The sequence below is a fragment of the Sarcophilus harrisii genome, chromosome 4, assembly GCF_902635505.1.
Source record: "Sarcophilus harrisii chromosome 4, mSarHar1.11, whole genome shotgun sequence".
NCBI lineage: Eukaryota > Metazoa > Chordata > Mammalia > Dasyuromorphia > Dasyuridae > Sarcophilus > Sarcophilus harrisii.
In genome coordinates, this window is record NC_045429.1 from 17,087,868 (window position 1) to 17,112,333 (window position 24,466).

The window sequence follows — 24,466 nt, forward strand, 5'->3', positions numbered from 1 at the left end:
AAATGGAGGCTCAGAGAGGCTTAATGACTTATGCAGCTAGTAATATCTGAGGCGAGATTTGAACCCACATTTTAGCTTTGCTATCCATTGCCCCATATTGCCTCTGACAGGAAGAGCAGGAATAGAAGCACAATAAAGACTATAAAAGGACTGTGTATGTTCAGAGACTTTTCTACTTTGGAAACGTAATATTTATTTTTGTATATTTATCCGAGATCATCTCTATTCTCAAAGCAATGGCAACAACAACAAAAACAAAAATCCTCAGAAAAAGAGATGTCATCAACCCCACCAGCTGCGTTTATGGATCTCGGCGCACTTGGGTTCACAAGAAGTAGAAATTCAATCTGTTTTCTCTCAATTACTTAAAAGAGACAGTGTGCTGTGGGGAAAGGAGCCCATACCCGGAATCCAAAAATTCTGACTACTGCTAATTTGCTGTGTGACCTCGGGAAAACTGAATGTCTCTCTGACCCTTGGTTTGTAAAATGGGGCTCTTCTGGGTGATCTCTGATGGCCCTTTCAGGTATAAAAAGTTCCATGATTGTATGTGCCTCTATGTTCTTTGTTACTAACATCTTCGGTACTGACAGGAACATTCTGAATTATAGAAATGATGGCAAATTGGGCACCTGGTCCATCTATCTCATTTTTATATTCCTCCTTTCAGAACTCTCCAGTACTCTCAGGGACTTGGGGATGAGATGGGTGCTTACCATGTTGGCAAAGTTATAATTAGGGGTAATATTTTTGAGAGAGGCTGGTTGCCAGAAGGTTGGCCAAAAGGATTAATCCTTAAGCCGTGAAAGTTGAAAAAAATGGAAGAATCAGGATGTTCAGTGGCAGAGGAAGTGTCTCTGTGGATGAATTATGGATCTTTCAAAGTGTCCAGGTCATTAGTAGTAGGAGTGATGTGTATTGGGTCTGCACTTCAACTTGAGATTGACTCTTGCCTCCAGCACTTAGGAAAGGCTGATTCTAGGTTCCTAATTACTTTTCCAGAAATAGCCAACATTTGCCCAGACTTTACATTGCTATCTCTTTTCATCCCTTCCACCTGCCCTTGGAGGTTAGGGTTATGAGAATCATCATTTACAAGTGAGGAAACTGAGGTCAAAAGTAAAACTCCTTGCTCAGGTCACATGCTTGACACAGGATATCAAACTGTTTTCATAACTCGAAACCGAGAGTTCCATTTCCTTTGCCTTAACTAATTAATTTTTTTTTTCTTACACATCTGAATCCTTCCCCATGAACTGTCATTGGATCATTCATTTACTTTTCCCATCACTTCTTTCTTTTCCTAATCTCCTCTGGATTCATGACCAATCATTCCCTTCTCCAAGGGTGAGAGCAGCCATCTCTTATTGTCTCCAAGGTTACTTCTATTGTTGTGTTCCCCCATGGTGTCTTCTTATATCTAAGCTCCATGTTTGGGGAATCCTTGATCCCAGCAGCCACTCCCAAGGGGGTTTGCTGAAAGGGGAGAAAGCCCTTCAGGTAGGTAATTTCTTGCATCTTTGTATTAAAAATGTGGAGCTTTCTTCACCTTTAGTTCCAGATCTCGGGGTGCCATCTGGTGACTGGTTTTGCAGCATCTGTGTTTACTTTATGACCTTCGGCAAAAGCAGAACTTACTGACGGGGAGCTGGAGAGGGTTTTGTTGATTCCTTCCATATGTTCTTTGTGACGGATAGGAGTTTTTTCCTTTTCCCTTCAGAACTCACAAGAAAAGGAGGCCACACTGTGGCTCATTGACGTGGCTCTTTGTGGCCTCAGGTAGGAGCTTCCAGGAGGCCTTTTTGTTCCAGGGAGCATTGATTCAGCAATTTTTTTAGATGAGTAGAAAGTTATTTGCATTTAAGGATCTTTGTTGTGGAGGGAAGGAGTTTTAATTAGTGAGATTGCCATGAAAAGAGACCTGGGACTGCAAATCTGCAGAGCTTGCTTTGTCTCACAACTACCATTAGGGTCAAATATTTATAAAGTGCCTACTTAGCGTAGTGCCTGGCACATAGTAGGTACTTAATAAACATTTATTCCCTTTTCTTCTCTTCCTCATTACATGACCCTGCACAATCCCTGTTTCTAGTCTTGGTTTCCTCCTCTGTAACATGAGTAGGTTAGACTAAATGATTTAGAAGAAGCCTGCCAGTCCCAAAGACCTACAGTTTATATAATCTTACCAATGACATCAGCAGCAGCTCAAGTCCCCAAACTTTTCCAGAAAAGGTGTTTAGTGGTGATTGTCCCCTCCTGCAAGCCAGGGTTCCACTTGTGCTCTCAGGTCTTTGCCAAAGTGAGAAAGTGAAATCCCATTGGAGCCTTGCACTCTCTGTGTCTGTATGTATGTGTATATTTTATATATATACACATTCATATATATGTGTGTATGTGTGTATACTATGTGTGTGTGTGTGTGTGTGTGTGTGTGTGTGTGTGTGTGCGTGTTTTATTCAGGGGTTTTTTTGAGCACTGAAAGCAGAATAGAATATCCAAATGACCCTACCTTCTGCATAATTCAGATAAGTTACTGCTCTGTGCCTATTTAAAAATACTTTCCTCCCTTTTTCCTTCCTCTTTTCCTTTCCTCTTTCCATCTCTTCATCCCTTCTTCTTTTCTTCTTTCCTTCCTCCCTCCCTACCTTTGTTCCCCTTCCCCCTTCTCCCTTTCCTTCACTTTCCTCCCTCCCTTCCCTCTCTCTTTGTCTTGCTGCTTTCCTTTCCTTTCTCCCTCTCTTCCTTCGTTCCTCCCCTCCTTCCTCTCCTTTCTTTTCTTCCTTCCTTCCTTGCTAACATGCAGGTCTGATTCTAGCAGTCCCACCTCCTCCATTTCTCAGTTCTGGGAATTCTCTCTGACAGTTTCCCATCCTTGAGATGTTGGTATCTGCCCCAACTACTGACTTCCCCAGCTTCCTTTGAGACCCAACTAAAATTCCATTTTCTTCTTCCATCTGTACCCAGAGAGAGCATTATGGGGATTGAGGGTGGATCATAACCTAGTATTTTCCCTTTTGTTGTTGTTTGTTTGCATTTCGTTTTCTTTCTCATTTTTTCCTTTTTGATCTTTTTTCTTGAGCAACATGATAAATGTAGCAAAAATATATATAGAAGAATTGTACATATTTTAATATATATTGGATTTCTTGGTTTCTAGGGGAGGAGATGGGGGGAAGGGAGTGAGAAAACAATTTGGAACTCAATGTTTTTACAAGGGTGAATGTTAAAATTAGGGACATGTTTTGAAAATAACAAAAGCTTTATTCCAAAATAAAAATTTAAAAAGGAAGTTTTCTCCAACCCCTCTTAATTCTAGTACCTTTTCCTCTATTATGTCCTGTTTATCCTGCATTTGCTTGTTTTGCACACACTTACTTGCACATTATTTCTTTCATTAGATTGTAAGCTCTTTGAGGACAGAGATTGCCTTTGTTGTTGCCTCTTTTTGTATCTTTAGTGCTTTGCACAATGCCTGCCACATAGTAGGTGCTTAATAAATATTGATTGGTTGCTTGCAGGTGGAAAGCTAAGGATAGGAGCCAAAAGAAGCAAGCCTTTCCAAGGGAAATGTAGTTAAGGAAAAACAAAACAAAACAAAACTAGATAACATTGGGTGGGTGGGGGCAGCTCTGGCTAACTCATATAAGCGAGTCACAAGGGTTTGATATTCCATTATTCAGGCAGAAATAGCTTTGTCCTGGCAAGTGCCACAGACTTACACTCACACCTGAGATGTTAAAGCACTTCCTCAAAGCGACAGCCCCAGATACCCTGAGAATGTTCACATGGAAGCTGGACAAGTTCCAGGCAGGCTGGGATGGCTGCTTGCAGCTCTGCTTGTGACTCGGTGTGTAAACTAACCATTGTCTTCCTCTGGAAAGTGGAGATAAGAAAACTATAATATGTACCTGACAGGAGTGTTGTCAGGGGAGCATTTTGTAAACCTTAAAATACTATAAAGAGAGCTGTTATTGTTACAGCCCTTGGACAAGGCTTGAGCTGGCTGCAAAGTCCCTGGGAATCACATATGTGTGTATAAATCTATATATGTCTTTATGTGGGTATATTTATATATGTGTATATATATGCATATCTGTGTACATATATCCATATATATTGTGTGCATATGCATATATACACATATAGATAGAGATAAACACATAATTATAGATTCCCAGAGTGGGGAGAGAGGGGAGTAGGTGCTTTAGCTCTGGGAGGTAGGTTTTTTCCTCTCCATGTTGTTGTTCGGTCACTTTAATCAAGTCCAATTCTTTGTGCCCTCATTTGAGGTTTTCCTGGCAAAGAAACTAGAGTGACTGGTCATTTCCTTCTCTTCCATAAGGAAACTGAAGCAAAGAGTGTTTGTGACTTGCCCAGGATCTCACAGTTAGCAGCAGTCTGGGGCTGGATTTGAACACACATTCTTTGACTTTAGATCTGGATCTCCAGCTGCTCCACATAACAAGAGGTTCTGGATAACCTTGAGATATGGGGGTGGGATCCAACCTAAACATGAACTAGGAACAGGATGACAGCAGCATTTGCAGTGAGCTATCTTGAACCAAAACTCCCAAGGGACACAGATCATGAGGTTCTTAGGTCAAAGAGACAAATGGGTGGTTTAAGACTTTTTAAAAATTTGGTATTTTTTTCTTCCAGGTCCTCAGGCATTTGGGAGAAATAAGAGAAGAATGGATGGTCCTCCTGCCTTATTTCAGATGAATGTTCTGGCATTCATTCCAAATCATGTCAGTTCCTTCTATTAAAGACAGTACGTGCTCATCTTATTTCTCTCAAACCCTTGTGGTGGCCTGCGGTTTTGCATTTCCCTGTGTCCCATTATTGGAGCTTCAGGACTCAGGACAGCTCTGGGAGTCTGACAATGGGGGCACCTTCTCTAGCACTGGATCCATCATTAGAGCTTTTGTTCCTCCTGAGCCATTCACAGGGACTCCATCATGACATGGTCAATGGCAGGATTACTACAAATCTGGGGCCTTTCATATTCAGAGACCTTACACTAACTAGCAATAGGACAAGGTCTAGAGCTAGGATTTCACTGGCCTAGGGAATTCCCAGATGGGGAAGCTCTCTAACAGTGCCCGTCAGGGATGTCTGGAGCACAGGGACTTTCAGCAGCTTGCCCTGTCACACTGGGCGTGACCACTGTGTATGACCAAAAATATGTTGTTCTGCCTCTAAGAGCATCCTTCTGTCCCCTTGCCACACTGTCTCTCACTCATGTCCTTCAAGAAACCTCAGTCAAGGGCCAATTACCTATATTAAGGAATATAGAAAAGTCTAATTGGGGCTGAATAAAGCTTTTCATTTTCTAACTTCCCCAGGGACTGTGCTACAAGTTGAGTCGGTGCTGATTGCACAGCATACACTGAACACAAACCAGCAGTGTTTCCAAACGGAGACAAAGGTGGTAATGATGGCCAGGATGGAGAACAGGGGAGACAGAGGGAGCTGGGACCCTCTGGCTTCTGGAATCTCTTTGTATTGTCAATCAATGTGCAGGCAGTTGGCAAGAGTCAACTGTGTGCTGGTTGTTCTTGGGAAGAGAAAGACAACAACAAAGTACCCTCATCTTCAAGGGGCTTACATTCTGGCTGGGGTGATTTATATTTATAATATAATATATTGTTAATATAATAATAATATAAATATATTGTTCAGTTGTTTTGATCAGTCCAACTCTTGATAACCCCATTTGGGGTTTTCCTTGTAAAAGATACTAGAATGGTTTGCCATTTTCTTCTCTGGCTTATTTAAACTGAGACCAACAGGGTAAGATGACTTGCCCAGGGATCACACAGCCTAAGTGTCTGAGGTTAGTTTTGAACTTTCATCTTTCTAACTCCAGGTCTGGCACTCTATAAATACATTACTTTTCAGCATATTCATGATATCCTTCAGAAGAATAAATTACTTGAAGTCAGTCTTCACTTTATATTATCCCTAGCAACCAGCACAGTTCCTGGTTCTACAGTTGTTCAACAACTTATCATTTGAGAGGGTTCTCTGGAGGCAGTGGGAATTAGGAGGTTGACCCAGCATCACATAGACCAGGGGTCCTCAAACTATGGCCCCAGGCCAGATGTGGCAGTTGAGGATGATTATCCCCCTCCCCCAGGGCTATGGAGTTTCTTTATTTAAAGGCCCACAAAACAAAGTTTTTGTTTTTACTATAGTCTGGCCCTCCAACAGTCTGAGGGACATTGAACTGGTCCCCTATTTAAAAAGTTTGAGGACGGCTGACAGACAGTATGAGAAAGGGAACCCCAATAATACTAGTATTTATATAATGCTTTAAGACTTGTGAAATGTCTTATAAATCTTAGTACATTGTATCCTTTTCTACAACCCTGGGAGGTAAGTAGCATTATTATCCATTTTACAGATGAAGAAATTGAGGAAGATTGTTTTTTCAGTGATTTGCATAGGGTCATACAGAGAGTTTCTGAGGCTGGGTTTAAACTTATGTCCAACACTTACCTGACCTAGCTGCTAGGTCTTCCTGCTTTCTAGACCCAATTCTTTATTCACTATGACAACTTCATATAATAGCCTAAAAAATCTTTGTGAAATTGAAGAAGATGAATGTAAGCTCCTTACTCAATGGAGATTTTTTTTAATGATTTTTTTTCCTCCTGTCACTATTACCAGGGGCAATAATGAAGCATCCTTGGTTTTATGCTCCTTCTTGATGAGCCAGGTTGGATTATCCCTGTTGTTGAGTTAGGAGAAACTTAACAGTCTCGTGGAATACGAAAGCTGGCAGATACCAGCTGGTCTAACCCAATCATTTTGCATTTAGAGAAAATGAATCCTAGAGAAGGGAAGTTGTTGATATGCCACAAGGCCCACAGCTACTTATTTTTAGAGACCCAGATGGGGCCTTCATCTCTGATGTCTTAGATCAGCTCTGTTTTCTGAGATTATGACCACTTACAATCTACTGTGAATGGTGGATTTTTGTTGACGCTACAGTCGAACTAAGGCTGGGCCCAGACAGTGAAATAGAGGAGCAAACAAACTGCCAGGAGAGGCAGGGGAAGAAGTTATTCCTAGAAGAACAACAGCTAATAAGTGTCCAACCATTGAACTATCAACTGCCTCTGAGTGTATTTTAATAAACAACCAGAAAAGGTCATGTGAAATTAGGCTACATTCAGAAAGTCAGGCTGTCTAGGACAAGGGAGGTGATGGTCAAATACCATGTGGAGTTTTGTGTTCAGTCCTGAGTGCCAGGGTTTTGTGTTTAATAAATTGGAGAATGTCCAGTGGAGGGCCATATGGGTATTGGCTGAAGGAGCTGAAATAGCTCACCTTGGAGAAGAAAAGATTTAGGAGGATATGACAGATGTCTTGGTGTATTTGATGATCTATCACACATAAATATGAGGAGACTGGACTTTGCTTGTTATTAAAAAGTAGACTGCTGGGAAATGAGTCCAGTTGGCAAAGAGACAGATTTAAAGTTGATGTAAATAAAAAAAAACTTTTTTTTTTTTTAACAATCAGAACCTTCCAAAAATGAAGATAACAGATTATCCCTTTAATCTATGGATGACAAGGAAAGACTCAATGACTAATTGTCAGAAATGTCACAGAGAGGACTCGGATTAAATTGGTACAGGTTGGACTGGATGTATTAGAGACTCAGTTTCCTATCTCAAAATTTAGTGGCTTTTAACTTCTTGTTCTTTAAAGTCTTTCAAGATAGAACATTTGATGTTTCATTTTCTAACTTTCTCTATTTTGGAGTATTAGCTCTGACATCATGAGATCTATGTCTCTATGGTTATGCCTAAGGAACAGATGGGGGCTAAGAGAACACAATCACTCCAATGATGTCAGAAGGAAAAGGTTTCACTAATGAGCTGGCAAATCAATATTCATCTCACCATGGATTACATCCCACACTTGCTCAAACAAATCCAGTTCCTACTAAATATACTCAGATGTACTCCCTTTCAGTCACTACAGGTTCAGCCCTGTCAGTCAGATATCTACAACTGACCAGACACTTGCCATTAGAGTCCCTAAATGCTAGCTTTGCTCTGTGGAAGAAGACTGGGAACCCAAGCTTTTTACACAATGTTAGGGCTCGTAGCACCAGCCAAGCACAATCTCTGCCAGTTCTATTGGTCATTCGTCCCATGTAACTAAAAGTTTGAAGAGAATATGCTTCATTTTGGGACTTCAAAAGCATCACATTTTATAGCCAGCTTCTTTATTCTTCTCAAGCAGCCTCAAGATCTTTCTGATTCTATTATAGACATTGAAAGCTGAAAGGGAATTCAGAGATCCTCTACTGTACCTCAATTTTGAAAATAAGGAAACTCTGGCCCAGAAAAATAACATGACTTTACCCAGTGTCAAATAATAACAGAATCAAGATTCAGAACCAAGATCTCTGACTTTGAATCTGATTTTCTTTCTACTTCACCAAAGTTCCATCAAAAACTCTTTGACTTCCCTTTTCTTTTTTCCTGTTCTATTTCAGTCACTCAGTGATGGCTCCATGCTTGTCTATCAATCAGAGATTAGATTTCAGCCTACCACATCAAACCACAGTTATCAGCATCAAAAAAAAAAAAAAATCTACAACCCTGCGTAGCCTGGGATAATAATTCATCATCGTAGACAGCTACGTGAATGCTTTGACTTCTCTTCGTTTCCCTGTCTATCACTGGTCTGGTTGTCAAATTGAATGATTCTCTTAAAATTTTCCTGGGATACTCATCCCTCACGTTAGAGAATTATTTGGAGAGTTGCCACCCAGAGCTTCAGGACATTTAAAAATCTTCACTCATCTTCAACAACATTATCAACATCATCAGCTGAGATAAAACACCCAAACATATGTATCTGTGCCTCATCAGCTTGGATACAGTATAACTTGAAAGATCACATCTCCATCTTGCTTGTTTGTGTTGCATAAAGCATGTCATCTTACAAGTTTGCCAGATCTTCCCGACTATCTCCTGACTTTTTGGGAATTCAACGGAACACCAGTAGGCTATCTCAATCTTGCCATGTGATGGAATCATGTTCTCTTCCTTGTTTTCTTCTTTTATGAAGTTCTTCACCAATTATAATATCCTGTTCACACTCACCATGCAACTCTTGCCTTATGCTAGATATTCATTTTTAATTTTTCATAAACTGATCTAGTCCAGAATGAAGGGAACCTGAACAAGGGTTGATAAGGATGTATTTGCTTGGAGTCTTGAACATTGAATCAAAAGATTTTCAAGCTCAACAAAAGAAAGAATAGAAAGAGACCCCCCCCACACACACACACACATTCACACATAATCAGTGACGCTAGATAGCCATAGAGGCTAATCACCATGTTAGTGGAACAACAGCAGTCCAGATGTTGAGTAATTCACAGGAGACCAAAATTTTACGTGCACTTTTGTTTTGAGGAAAACATGTATTCAATGTAGGAGAGACGGGAATGCAAGAGAATGAAATTCTAAAGATAAAAGGAAAACAAAAGCATAAAAATAAAATCTAAGGAGACAGTGAATGCATAAAACAGTGATAAATGGCTCAAGTTTTAAAAAAATGCTTTGTGTATTTAGTTGTAATAGTTGTATTTGACTTATTGGGATCACATCTGGGGGTTTTCTTGGCCAAGACTCTAGAGTGCTTTCTCATTCCTTCTCCAGTTCACAAAAGTATATACTAGGATTTCATATAGAAAGGATAAAATGTGTTATACTGTCATCAATTAGCTTCCATTTTTAAAAGTCAGGGAGAAGAGGTGAAAGAAAGGGCAACTGAATGAGGGCAAATAGTTGTTTGGCAGGGTACTCCAAGAAATGTCATAATGTTGGTAAGGAATGCTAAGAAACATTAACCTTTTTTTCTTTTCTTTTTTTAACAAAAGAGTGATTGACAGGGAAAGGGAAGGATCAAAGAAAGCAGAGAGTCATCGAACTTCATAAGAATTTGGTAACAAACTGTAAGGTGGGGTTCAGATGAGACAATGACTCTTTTCTACTTAAAATGAGGGACTGATAAGATGCTACCTTGTGATACTTTTCCTAGGTGAAAACTCGTCTTGTTTGTGCATTAGGTATGATCAAGCCCTGGACACCTCTCTGGGTACAGCAGGAAATTTATTTGGATGTGTAGAGACTTGGTGATGCTCTATGAAGCCTCCTAGGGAACTAATGGAGATCTGTGTGAGAAAAGAGACTTTCAGTCAAATCTTGCTCCGGGAATAGGATTGTATCTCAGCTTTATTCTCCTTCCCATCTCTCCCCCACTAGAGAGGACCTAGTGAACTCTAGAGGGCTTGAAGAACTCATAGAAGTCTTAGCAGGGTTCTTGAACCAGTTGCAACTGACTGCAATGTCTATTAGAAGGCAAAGACAGAGTGGATGCATATCTAAGGTTCCATAAAGAACCCTGAAAAATCAAACCAAAGGAAAATACTCTACTTTGTCTGAGGAAATGGTTTGACTAATCTAGCCAAAGGGGGTCTGGGAGCAGCTCTGTAACAGCACATAGGCTACTAGATTCTGAGGGGATAAGTATCATCACAGATTTGGGGACCTGATCTGTGAAAAAGAGGTCTGAGAGAGTAACACCATGACATGTGCTACAAGAGAGTGAAGAGAAGTCAACACTCCAGCCCATGCTCCTTTGGTTTCTTTTGCCAAGAATGAGCTTTGGACTGGAAAGGACAGAACAAAAATGACTAATGAGGATACCTTTGTGAATCCAAGTCTCCAAGCCCAGATGAACTGCATCTCAGGGCACTGAGAGAACCAAAAAATGCAATTGCTGAACCATTGTGAAAGAGCTTTTCAATTAAGTCACATATAGTCCAGTCCAATTAAATAAGTATTTATCCATTTTTTAAAAAAAATAATATTTTATTAAAATGTCAATATTGGACATCAATATGAGCTGCTAAACTTTCTTAAGCAATTATTTACATTTATGCTGATTAATTTAAATGCACAAATATTTTCACTTATGTTCCTCAATTCTTTATTTGTATTTTTACTAGCTTTTTTTTTAAAAAAATCTTTTGTTTTTACACTGTCAAAATATGTCCTTTTTATTCATCTCCATACCACGTTCCCAGAGAACTCTTATGTAAGTAATAATATATTCAAAGGATAAAATGAAAAAGAGGAAAAGAAATCAGCAAACTAGATCAAACCACACACAAATATACACACGCACAAAAATCTGAAAATATTTGCAAAAGTTCTAACTCTTGGATCCTCCAACTCTGCAAAAGAATGGAATGAAGTTATATTTTCAGAACTTTCTCTTTGGAGACATGCTTTCACTAAACATTTATTAAGCAAGACAAAGTGCTAGGAATTAAAAAGTTGAAATAAAAAATAGTCCTTGTCCTTGAGGAGTTTATATTTTCTTAGGGAATTGCAGCCTGGAAATAGATTACATGCATGATATTTTGAGTTAGAATACACTGATAATAGGATAAGGAAAGGTTTCCCATAGGAACCGGCACAAGAAGTGAGCTTTGTAGGTGTCTCTGGATTCTCCGTGATTGAGATAAGGAGAAAGCATAACAGACTTGAAGGATGGATTGTACAAAGACAAAAAGCAGAGGGAGAGATGGAATGTTGAGTTTGGGCAGTAGCAAACAGATCACTTGGCTGGATCACAAAAATTCTGGAGGAGAGGAGAGCTACAAGGGAGAAGAAAGAAAAACCTTTGCCCAATCTCTCTCTCTCTCTCTCTCTCTCTCTCTCTCTCTCTCTCTCTCTCTCTCACACACACACACACACACACATACACACACACACAGAATGTGTAAACTGAGCATTATTTTGATTCCTGGTAAAATTCTTGAAGATATTATTAAAGGGATTGTTAATAAGTATCTAAAAAAGGAACAAGTGATTGCAAAAGGAGTAAGCAAGACTCCTGTTAAGAATAAGCCCTTGATTTCAGAAAGGAGAAAGTTACTTGAACTGATCCTAAATGAAGTGAGTAGAACCAAGAGAACATTGTACATAGCAACAAGATTATGTGATGATCCACACTGATAGACTTGGCTCTTTTCAACATTGGGGTGATTCAGGCCAGTTCCAATTGTCTTGGGATGGAGAGAACCATCTGTACCCAGAGAGGGAACTGTGTGGACTGAATGTGGATCATAGCATTGTATTTTCACCTTTTTGTTGCTGTTTGCTCATATTTTCTTTTCTTATTTTTTTTCCTTATTGACCTGACTTTTCTTGTGCAGCATGAAAATTGTGGAAACGTGTATAGAAGAATTGCACACATTTAACATATATTGGATTACTTGCGGTCTAAGGAAGAGGGTGGGAGGAAGGGAGGAAGAAAAAGTTGGAACATAAGATTTTGCAAGGGTGAATGTGAAAAACTATCTTTGCATGTATTTTAAAAAATAAAAAAGTATTATAAAAATAATATAAACAAATAAATATTCAAACAAAAAAGATGTCTTGCCAAACTAATTTCCTTTCCTTTTTTGATAGTATTACTAATCTAACCGATCAAATGAATATTACTTATATACTTTAGTGAGACTTAAAAAAAAAAAACTTGATAAAGTCTGTTCTGTTATTTTTCTGGGTCAGATGGAATGATGCGGGTTAGAGAACAGTATAGTTATACAGATTCAGCATTGGTGGAATCCTTGGCCTAAAAGGGGACTCTGTGTTTCTACATCAGTCATTCAGCCAGTCAATTAATAAGCATTTATTAAGGCCTTACTATGTTCCAGGCATTGTGCTAAATGTAAAGAATATAAAGAGGCGCTAGATGTACTTGGGGAAAAGTTTTTAAGTGGAGTGTCCCTGTCCTCGACCCTGATTTGTTTAGAGGCATAGATGGCATGGTAATCAAATTTCCATAAAACACAGAGTTCAGAGGGCTAACTGACACATTATATATCAAAGGATGCAGAAAGAGCTGAGCAGGGTAGAATACTCTGAGAGTTGAGGATCTGATGAAATATTTGAGTGATAAATGCAAAGTCTTACACTTGGGGTCAAAATACAACTTCTGAGTACACAACAGCAGAAGCAGGACTAGAGGACAATTCATTTGAAAAGGATCCTGGGCAAACTCGGCTTAGGTCAATAGTCTAATATGGTGGCTGAGAAACTGAAGATCGTTTTTGGATGCAGGAGGAGAGACAGTGTCCAAGATAAACAAACCGATAGTCCTGCTGTGCCCTGCTTGTTTTGATCAAATATTGTATTCCCCTCTGGCTACCACATTTTAAGAAGGACACCACCAAGATGGAGAGTGGCCAGAGAAGAGCTAATGGGAGGGTGAAGGTCCTGGAGACCAAATGAGTATCATCTGAAAACTGAAGATGTTTATCCTAGGGAAGATTCAGGGGGGCAACATGTCTTCAAACATTTCGAGGTCTATCAGGTGGCAAAAGGATCAGACTTTCACCTTCTCCCTCAATTCTAGCATGCTCTTTTGGTTGATTTTTTTCAATTATAGTTTGTTTGTACATAGTGATTAGCATGATGCTTCAATAACTCCTGGCAAGAATGGAGTTTTTGCCTTTCTTTCGTTTTCTTTCTTTTCTCTTTCTCTCTCTCTCTCTCTCTCTCTCTCTCTCTCTCTCTCTCTCTTTCTTTCTTTTTCTTTTTCTTTTTTTTTTGCTGTGGCAATTGGGGTTAAGTGACTTGCTCAAGTATCTGAGACCAGATCTGAAAACTCAAGTCCTCCTGACTTCAGGGCTGGTTCTCTACCCACTGTGCAACTTAGCTACCCCAGTTTTTGCCTTTCTTACCACCTCCAAAGCTTTGCACAATGCCTGGCACATAGTAGGTGCTTAATAAATGTTTATTGACTCACAGAATAAAGAAAATTGGATGGAATTTCCCAAGTGGAAGTTTTAAGTCTAATTATGTAACTCTTCTTAGCAATTTGCATTATTCTACAGTAGAAAAGGCAACCTTGGAGGTTATTCCCATCTTCCATAGTTCTCCAATGGTGGAGAACTAGAAAGGGCCATTTGTCAAGGAAAATGGAGGGAGAATACTTGTTCTTGTGTTTGATCAAATACTGTATTCCCCTCTGGCTACCACATTTTAACAAGGACACCACGAAGATGGAGAGGGGCCAGAAAAGAGCTAAGGGGATGGTGAAGGTCCTGGAGACCAGATGGGTATCATCTGATATGGTGGGCTTGGTGGTCTCTGGCCCTGCTCCCATCCCTGAGACCCTGTCATTCTGTTGCTGGCTCTGAAATTCTGAGTTTCCAGCATCCAGTTTAGAAACCACTTTCATCTCTCCCACTTCATTCGATTCTTGCAGCAACTATGAGAGGCAGGCAGAAGAGAGAATATAATTTTACAATTTTATTTTCAGCCTGAAACTCAGATAAGTTAAGTGACTGGCCAAAGATCACAGGGCAAATAAACCGAACAGCTCTGGGCTTTGGTGTTGATGAAGTGTCCAGAGCCGGCTCCATGGGTGCCTGTGGGGAGGCCGGGGATGTGCCCAAAGGCCACTTACAGGAACATTTGTCGTTACCTTGGCAAAAGTCCTGTGTTTGTCACCAAAGGAGCTTCAGCAGCAAGGCGGCCTGAGCGAGAGCACTGGCAGCATGAGACCACTGCCAGCTCCCTCAGACTTTGCCAGAGACGTTCCAAGACCCAAGAGCTCTGGGAGCAGGAACATTTCTAGCCTGTGCCCTCAGCCGTGATCCTGGGAAGCAGTCTCTGGGGAGACACAGCCCCGACCCGCTCCTCCTTCAACTATGAAGATCCACAAAGTGAATTTCCTGCTCCAAAGTCCTGGATTTGTCAAATGGCTCATCTTGAGGAACCAGAATGATATTACCAGTGGAAATGGCACCAAATGACATTAAATTGGCCATCCGCTCTGTTGTAGGCTCCTAAAGGCCAGAGAGCCTTTACTTCCATGTGACTGCCAGCGGAAATCTTTCTTAGTCTTGGCCTCTCCCTTAAAATATTAGGATGTGAGTTCAGGGAAACCAGGGACTGTTTCACTCATCTATTTGCATCTCTAGTTAGCACATGACAAATACGTCCTTTTTCTTTTTTTCTTTATTTTTTTCTTTTTTTCTTTCTTTCTTTCTTTCTTTCTTTCTTTCTTTCTTTCTTTCTTTCTTTCTTTCTTTCTTTCTTTCTTTCTTTCTTTCTTTCTTTCTTTTTCTTTCTCTTTCTTCTCTTCCTTCCTTCCTTCCTTCCTTCCTTCCTTCCTTCCTTCCTTCCTTCCTTTCTTCTTACACATAATCAGACCAAAATTTGTTTTCATACATTGATGGAGATTTAGTTCTGGATAGAGTTCTGCTTTTGCAGTCAGGAAGACCGAGGATTAAATCTTGCCTCAGATACTTCCTAAAAAGTGGACAAGTCACTTCATCCTGTTTACCTCAATTTCCACATCTATAAAATCATTTGGAGAAAGAAATGGCAAACCACTCCAGTATCTTTGTTTAGATAACCCTAAATGGGGTCACCAAGAGCTGGACGTGGCTGAAATGACTGAACAACAATAAAAACAAAATTTGATTCCAGGCTCATTAGCTAGACAGAAAAAAAACAGAGAGCATTGCCCATCTTTCTCTCTCATAGTGACATGCATGGAAGACTTCTGAATTTAAAGATCTTAGGCTTGTACCCCAACGCAGCTTCTTAACAAGTTTATCAGAGTTAGAGGTAGAAGGGATTTCATAGATTATCTTTATATGGGATATCTTTATAAGGGATTCTTTATATGGGATCCTTGAATTAAAAAAAAAATCTGATATTTGTTTTTCCATAAAATTGTCTTCCTTTGTAATCCTAATTTAAAATTCATTTACAATCATGGTTCTGAAAAGGGATCCTAGAATTAACCACATTGACTGTCCAGGATAAGAAAAAGGTTAAGATACCTTGCTCTAGTCCAATCTTTAAATTTTAAACAGCAGAAAACATAGAGTAAATACCTGTGCTTAAATCAGAATCCGACTCCAAATATAGTAAGTGTTCTTTCCCTAAGTCACTTAAGTATATGTCCTGGAGGATGGCATTTCCTGGCACACCCTGCACCTCAGGGCCCTCCACTCTAAAATGGCAGGGATGACATCCTGTAGACTATTTACTTCCCTGTTTTGAAGTTCAAAAAATCTAATGAGGCTGACAGTGCTTTCTGCCCTACGGAAGGCTGTGAAAAATGGACATTATTGTTCGTACATGACCCATGAATTATAGAAGAACCACAGGTTTCAGGTAACCCCCACTTTTCATACCAGTCTGTGCTGTCAACACCAACCACATATGAGCGGAAGTTCAGTCCCTGAATTTGAGGCTCTTGTTCAGTCCAACACAGTTTCAGCCTCTGCAGACAAAGGCTTTCATTCTTCTGTGGTTTTTCTGAGGCTGTTGAAACGATCGTGTTTCTCGCTTTGGGCTGGGCTGTTCCTTTTAGAATTTTTGTTTTGCCTTTTTTCCTTCTTAACATTTGTAACCCTATAAAGAGCTGAATTGGAAACCAGAGCTGTGGCTCTGTGGCCCTGGAAAATCTCCCAGACTACTGGAGAGAGGCTCTGTCAAAGGAAGGGGTAAAGGAACATTGACCAGCAAATCCACCAATTAAACAAGTTTTGCCTCAAGAAACATGAAATTGCTTCAAAGGAGTTTTGTGGAAAATGAGCAGATTAATGTGGAAAACATGCTGGCAGCGGCATTCCCCCAACTCCCAAAACCCCATTGAAGAAACACTGTGATAGAGTAGAAAGAAACCGAGATTTGAAGGCAGAGTGTTCTGGGTTCAAGATCTGGCTGTGTTCCTTTTGATCTTGGATGAATGACAACTTCTTTAGTTTGCTTATCTGTAAAGTGACAGAACTGAGCTAGATAATTTTCTCAGACTCCCTATAAATCTAACTTTTGTGAGGCTCCTGTGATTTCAAATGTCCAAAGGCAGTCATTCCTGCCTGAACAGAGATCAAGTTAATTTTCCTTTACATTTCTGGTAAAAGTCTCTATTTTAGCACAGCATTTGATAGTATACTTCAAAAGTAAAAAGATAGGGACTAGAAACTGCTAAGTTTAGATAAACCTGGGATTGATGAGTTGGTGAATGAATTGATGAGATAAGCTGCAAAGAGGTTTCTGTTAATATTTGATGTCAATAGTGCAGCATGATGGATATATGGAATATGGAAACATGTTTAGAATATGTTCTATTCTCTCTCTATATTATATATATATATATATATATATATATATATTCTATTCTCTCTCTATATATATTCTATATCTGTATTCGATTCCATATCTATATTCTATTTTATAGAGTTATATCTATATTTATATTCTGTTTCATATATGGAAATATGTTTAGAAGAATTGCATATGTTTAACCTATACCAGTTTGCTGCCTAGGGGAGGAAGGGGAGGGAAAAAAGGAAGGAGACAATTTTGGAGCACAAGGTTTGCAAAGGTGAATGTTGAAAACTAGCTCTGAATGTATTTGGAAAAATAAAATATTATTTAAAAATATTAAAATATCAAATATTTAATAAAATGTTATAATTAAAATATTAAATATTAAAATAAAGTACTATTAAAATCATTTGATATCAACTTGGATCCGTACTAGGCCATAGCCATTTAACATTTTATATCCTTTGCTTGGATCAGAGTAGAGATGGCATGCTGATCAATTTCTGGATATTGTAGAGTTGGAGAAATAGCTAACATCTGTATGACTGAGTCAAGATCCAAAAAATATCATGTGAAACAGACTGAAGCTAGACAAGGAGTTAGGCATGAGATTAGTTGAGATACCATTAGTATATGCAACTCTAGGTGAGGATACTTCCTCTGCCAATGTGGGGTCAGCACCTCAGCAAGTCATAGAGAGCTGCCTGGGGCACGGAGGTTTTACATGATTTGTCTAGGGGCACACAGCAGGTCAGAGACATGAGTGTGAATTCAGGTCTTCCTGACTTTAGGACCAGTGCTTTATGGACATTGACATCTAATTAAGATTAATTGGAAAAAGAAAAAAGAAAAAAGAAGTCTAACTCCTGAATCCAGCAAATAAACTCCAGAAATAAAGGATGGAGAAACTATTGTTAGGCAGCGAATGGTCTGAAAAGGATTTTAGGGAATTGCCTGCTCAATACGATTTATCAGTGTAATGTGACACTGTTTATTGCTTGACAAACATTTATTAAGCACCTACAGGGTTTTAGGTACTCTGCCTTTATGAAGCTCATAGTCCAATGGGGAAAAGATAAACTATCTGCAAACATCTAGACCCAGAATAAATCATAGATAATCTTGCATTTACACTGCATATATCTTATATGTAAATAATTATTTGCATGGGTCTTCTCCATTAGGATATAAGTTCCTTGTGGGCAGAGACACTGTTTTCACCTCTTTTTCTGGTGGCCTCAGTGTTTGGTATGTAGTAAGCACTTAATAAATACTTGTTGTTTGATTGAAAAATCTCAGAAACCTCCTAGTCCAGTTCATAGATGAGCAAAAATAAATCTCCTTTTTAATATAAAGTGAATACTATATCCCCCAAGAGATATTCTCCTCACGTTTCTTGAGAGTACTGACTGTTTCATTTTTGTCTTTGTATTTTCAATGCCCAAAACAGTGTCTGGCACACAGCAGGTGTCTCATAAATGTTAACTAATTACTAACAAGTGGTCACCAAACTACCCACCATATATCAAGATAGCCCATTCCACTTGCAAATAGCTCTTTCAGGAAGTTTTTGTGTAAGCTTACACACCCACCCACCCCTCTTCTTCCCCCTACACATATTGAACTGAATATGTTCAGCTCATATGTTTTTCCTTCTTTTAATTTACATATATCGAACCTAGAATTGTCATTCAGAGGCAAAGAGAATTCATGCTCCCCTTGTTATCACATGATAGCTCTTCAAATATCTGAAGACAGCTATCGTGTTCCTTATGGGTCATTTTCCTCTCTCCATTCTGGATATTTGTAGTTCTTTCATCTGACTCTATCACTGCCTGATTTCTTGCTTGTCGATGTCTATCTTAGACTGCAGTCCAATTCTCTAAATCTCTAGATCTAGGTTCTCACTAGGACCTAGAAGAAGTGGGACTGTGATTTCTCTCCTTCTGGGCCTTTGGCTTCCATCACTATAGCTTAAGACTCTGGTAAAGTTCTTGACCTCACTTCACTGTTGACTTGTATTTTGTGTTCATTTTGTGAAATGCTCAGGACCAGAGAGCCAGGAACAAATAATCATGTGATCTTTGTGTGCTTTTCCCAATGGCTTTGGAAATCTTTGTACTTATTTCCATGTCCTCATTTATCTATTTTGATAGCGCAGTGTATTTAGGGTAAAGAACTTTGGATATACTACTAAAATTAGTCTTCCCTTCCCTTTTGACTTTATCACACTTTTTTTTCTCTTTTAACAGATTTTTCACAGAAATCTCTTTACCAAGTTGAACATTGGGGAGTTATTCTAGCTACCAACAGATGTTGTCATTATATGGAGATTAATTAATTTATTGATTCATTTATGAAACACATATTAGGCTGCTAATACAGGAAACACTGGCATTGTTTACTAAAGACAAGTATAAAGGGATACAAAGGAGGAAAGGAAGAGGACAAGCATTTATTAAGTGCCTACTGTGCACCAGATGCTATGTTAAGTACTCTTTAAATATTTCATTTGATGAAATGAATGCAACTACAAAATACCTTAAAAAGTACAGGGAAATAGCAATAATTGAAGAGTGTCAGAAACCATAATGGGAGCCTTGCATTCTATTCTGGGAGCCATCCCTAGTAAACTGGAGGGACTCATTTGTCCATGTCAGTATGATAAAAATCATGAAGCTACCAAAATTAATTTACAACATTATTGTTACATTACACAAATAGCCAAAGGAAAATTTTATAGAAAAAAATAGAAATTCATTTGAAGGGAAAGAAATGGGTCTCCAATCACAAGAGAAAGAATGAAGAAAAACAGGAAGGAGAGGAAGCATGGAATTATGAGACATCAAACTAAATTATAAAATAGTAATCATCTAAATCATTTTGTGCTGCTATAAATAATGGAATGGAAAGAAGAAGAGCCAAAAAAACTCACTCCAAATAGTAGCTTCCTTCTAAAAAATAATTATAAGAACATGATTTGCTTTGGGGAAGATTTTCTACTCCTTGACCCAAACTGCCAGAAAATCCTAGAAAATGTGTTTTTAGAAATTAAATTTAGACATTCATGTTACAACATATAACATATCAAGAATCAAGGATTTCCAGGATTTGAATATGCAGTACCACAAAAAATTAATAATAGGAAGATTTCTACGATTATGTCTAAAAGGGAATTCATAATCAAATAAGGGACAGAGATGATGATTAAGATAAAATAGAAAATCTAGTTTCCTAATTTAAAAAAATTAAGTTTCATACAAAATCATTACAGGTAAGATACAAAAGAAACCGTTAAGTGGAAAATTTTTTATGTAAAAGTCACTAAAAGAATCCAACATTTTAAAATATGCAAGGAATTGACATCTTTGCATGGGTTTTCCAAAAGTCTTGGTGCAATTGTAATCTTTACTAGCTTGGAAGCTTTAGTACCCCAAAATTCCATTAAGACTTAGAGAATCTCTCCTTATAAGCAACCCAAAGAATTATGCCTTAATAGCTTAGTTATCAAAGACTATGAACAATTCTCTAAATAAGAATTGCATCTTATCAATGATCACAAGAAATCATGCTCCAAGTTCTTAAATTCAGAGATAATAATATTCATTTAAAATGTTGAAGGTTTACTCCATAGCAAGAAAACTAGAAAAGGTGATCAAATATGGAAACATATTGTGGGAAGACACAAGCATATAGACACACTAATAGTGGTTGATGGACCTGCAAATTTACTCCTTTTGTTTTGCAAAAGAATTTGGAATGGTAAAACAAAAGAGACTAAACTGCTCATACACTCCCCATCTAAAAATTCTGTTATTGATTATATATCCTAAATATATCAGATAGAATCTAATCTCTTTATGACTTCTTTTGCCTTTTTACTTGTCTCTGTGTTTGTCCATCTATCAATTGATTTACCTATTCATTTATCTTCCTATCTATCTGGACATGTCTGTCTATCTCCGTCTTATTCACAGTAGCATATTTTGTCATAAAAAGAAACTGGAAATAAGAAGGATATTTATCACGTGGGGGATGTTTTGAACAAATGATCACTTATGAATTTATGTAGTACTACTATATCATATAAGACAAATGAGAAATATGAGGAATTTGAAGAATTGTATAACTTGTAATAAAATAACTGTGTAATAAACAGAACCAGAAAGATAGTCAATAAATAATGTAAAATTTTAAAATGTCAACAATAACAACATTAAAAACCAAGTGAAGGCACTGATAATTGACCCTGGTCTTTAAGAACAGACAAGAAATCCTCTCACTGAAAATAATCTGTGAAGTATAATCATTTACATACATATTGCCTGGGGGGCATTTACAAAATTATATTTACATTTACAAAAACATCATCACAGCTGACACACATATATGTGTGTCCATACATGTTATCTTATGTATGTGTATATATATATATATATATATACACATCTGTATACATGTGTATAGATATATATCTGTGTGTACATTATACAATATGTGCATAAATGCACACACACACACACACACACACGGGTATTGCAGTAGAAAGAAATATTGCGTCTGAAGTAAAAAAAAAAAAAACCTAAGTTTAGATCCTTCCTCAGGACACTAGCTGGATGATACCCTGGTTAAGTCAACTAGTCTATTTCCTAGCCAGTGCCAAATGGTTTTGGTGAGCGCTGCTTTAAAATACAGTTTTGGATCAGGTTCAGCTAGGCCACCTTCATTTGATTTTTTTTTTCATTAGTTCCTTTGAAATTCTTGACCTTTTGTTCTTCCAGATGAATTTTGTTGTTAATTTTTCTAGGTCAGTAAGATAATTTCTTGGGAGTCCGATTGGTATAGCACTAAATAAATAGATTAGTTTAAGGAATATTATCATCTTTATTATATTTGCTTGGCCTATCCAAGAGTACTTGATATTTTTCCAGTTACTTAGTTCTGACTTTATTTGTGTGCAAAGTGTTTTGTAGTTTTGCTCATATAGTTCCTGACTTCTCTCAGCAGATAGATTTCCAAATATTTTATATTATCAACAGTTATTTTAAGTTGAATTTCTCTTTGTATCTCTCACTCTTGGATTTTGTTAGTGGTATATAAGAATGCTGATGATTTATGTGGATTTTATTTTATATTCTGCAACTTTGCTAAAGTTATGGATTATTTCTAATAGCTTTTTAGTTGATTCTCTGGGGTTTTCTAAACGTACCATCATATCATCTGGAAAGAGTGATAACTTGGTTCCCTCATTACCTACTCTAATTCCTTTAATCTCTTTTTCTTCTCATTGCCAAGGCTAAGCAGCTTATATATTAAAGAAGTGGAGGAATATTCCAGAAGGCAAAGGAACTAAGATTTGAACTAAGAATAACCTACCCAGAAAAAATAAGTATAATATTTCAGGGGAAATTTGATATTTAATGAAATAGAGGACTTTCAAGCATTCCTGATGAGAAAAACCAGGTATGAATAGAAAATTTCATTTTTAAATTCAAGACTCAAGAGATGCACACAAAAAAAAAAAAAAAAAAACAAAACCTGAAAAATCATAAAGGACTCAATAACATTGAATTGCTTCCATTCCTATATAGGGAAATGCTATGTGTACTTTCTTAGGATGTTTTTATTATTAGGGCAGTTAGAAGAATTCTATACACAGAGAGAGCATGGGCATGGGTCAATTACATTGGGATGATCTAAAAATGCCCTGGAAGAAGGGGGAAGAAAGAGGGAAAATGGGCAAAGATATACAAAAGAATTGCTCAAAAAAGGGCTTTTATGGTGGTAGGTAATATGGTGGGGCTGGGTGGGTAATTCCTGAACTTCACTTTCATCTGAATTGTTTCAAAGGGGAAAGAATCTAAATACACAATCAATTAGCTATAGAAATCTATATTACTCAACAGGAAAGTAAACGGGTAAGGAGATAAGAAAAAAGGGGGGTAGTTTAAAAAAAGGAAGGTGAACTAAAGGAAGGAGGGGTTAGAAGCAAAACAGACTTTTGAGGAGGGATAGGGCAAAAATAGAGAGAGAGAGAATGATAAACAGAAGAAAATAGGATGAAGGAAAGCACAATTAGTAAACATAATTATGAATGAGTGGAAATCACTGATAAAATAAAAAGGGACAGCAGAAAGGATGAAAACCCAAATCCAGCAATATGTTGTTTACAAAAAACCCACTTGAAACAAAAACACACATTGAATTAAAATAAGGTACTAAAGTAAAATCTATTATGTTTCAGCTGAAATAGAAAAGATAGGGATAGCGATCGTGATTTCATTCAAAGCAAAAGCAAAAAAAAAAAAAAAAAAGATCTAGCAAGGAAACTACAGCTTACTAAAAGCTATTACAGACAATGAAATAATATGTAAAATAATAAAGAAATATAGATCAAATATCACAGCATCCAAAATAATAAAGAAAAATTAAATGTTAATAAAGGAAATAGCAAAAATATACTGGTGGGGAACCTCAGCTTTTCCCTCTTGAAGTTAGATAAACTGAATCATAAAATACATAAGAAAGAAATTAAAGAGATAAACAGAATTTTTTAAAAGCTAGATATGATAGACCTTTTGAGAAAATTGAATGGGAATAGGAAGAAATATGCTTTTTTTTCAGCTGTACATTGTACCTTCAAAAACTCATTACCAAATGCAGAAAAGCATCCTTTTTAGACCACAATTCAATAAAAATCATATTCAATAAACTAAATAATCTACTCCTAAAGAATGAGTGAGTCAAAAAACAAATCATAGAAACAATTAGTAACTTTGTTATGATAATGACAATAAAGCAACATATCAAAATTTGTGGAATGCCACAAAAGTAGTATTTGGAAAAAAATTATATTTATTAAAAAAAACTTAGAAAAAGAAAAATTCAAAAGTTCCCAGTTAAAAATAAAAGGAGAGATTTAAAAAAATGAAAGTAAAAAAAAAATAAACAAAGAAATAAAACTAGAAGTCAGTTTCAGGGGGAATAAATCCAATAAAGAGATAAACTATTGACCAATTAGATTTTTTAAAAAGAAAAGAAGAAAATCAAATTTTCAATATCAAAATAAAATTTAAATGTGAATGTACCATCAAAGAAAATGAATTTAAGTCAATTATTAGCAACTTGGTCAAGTATATGTCAGCAAAACTGATAATATTAGTAAAATGGATGTATATTTGCAAGAATAAAAAATATCCAGACCAAGAAAAGAGGAAATAGAATACTTAAATATTTTTAAAAAGAAACTGAATGAACCATAAAATGAACTTCTTGAGAAAAAAATC

At 37.4% G+C, this 24,466-nt stretch overlaps 1 protein-coding gene and 1 long non-coding RNA gene across 5 annotated transcripts in view; one reads left to right on the top strand and one right to left on the bottom strand.

The window, feature by feature from the left end:
• The window catches only part of LOC116423736, a 99,825-nt gene that overhangs the window by 66,106 nt on the left and 9,253 nt on the right, over positions 1-24,466 (top strand). The window contains exon 4 of one of the 3 annotated variants that reach the window (XR_004234252.1): positions 8,516-9,571. The exons of 1 other annotated variant lie outside the window; for it this stretch is intronic. This is a non-coding gene — a long non-coding RNA (uncharacterized LOC116423736). Of the gene's footprint in view, positions 1-4,659; positions 5,603-8,515; positions 9,572-24,466 lie in introns of those variants that run through there. One more of the 3 variants, XR_004234253.1, reaches the window with a different exon arrangement.
• Positions 1-24,466, bottom strand: part of FGGY (FGGY carbohydrate kinase domain containing) — a 499,331-nt gene that overhangs the window by 15,057 nt on the left and 459,808 nt on the right. The gene's annotated exons all lie outside the window — the stretch shown is intronic.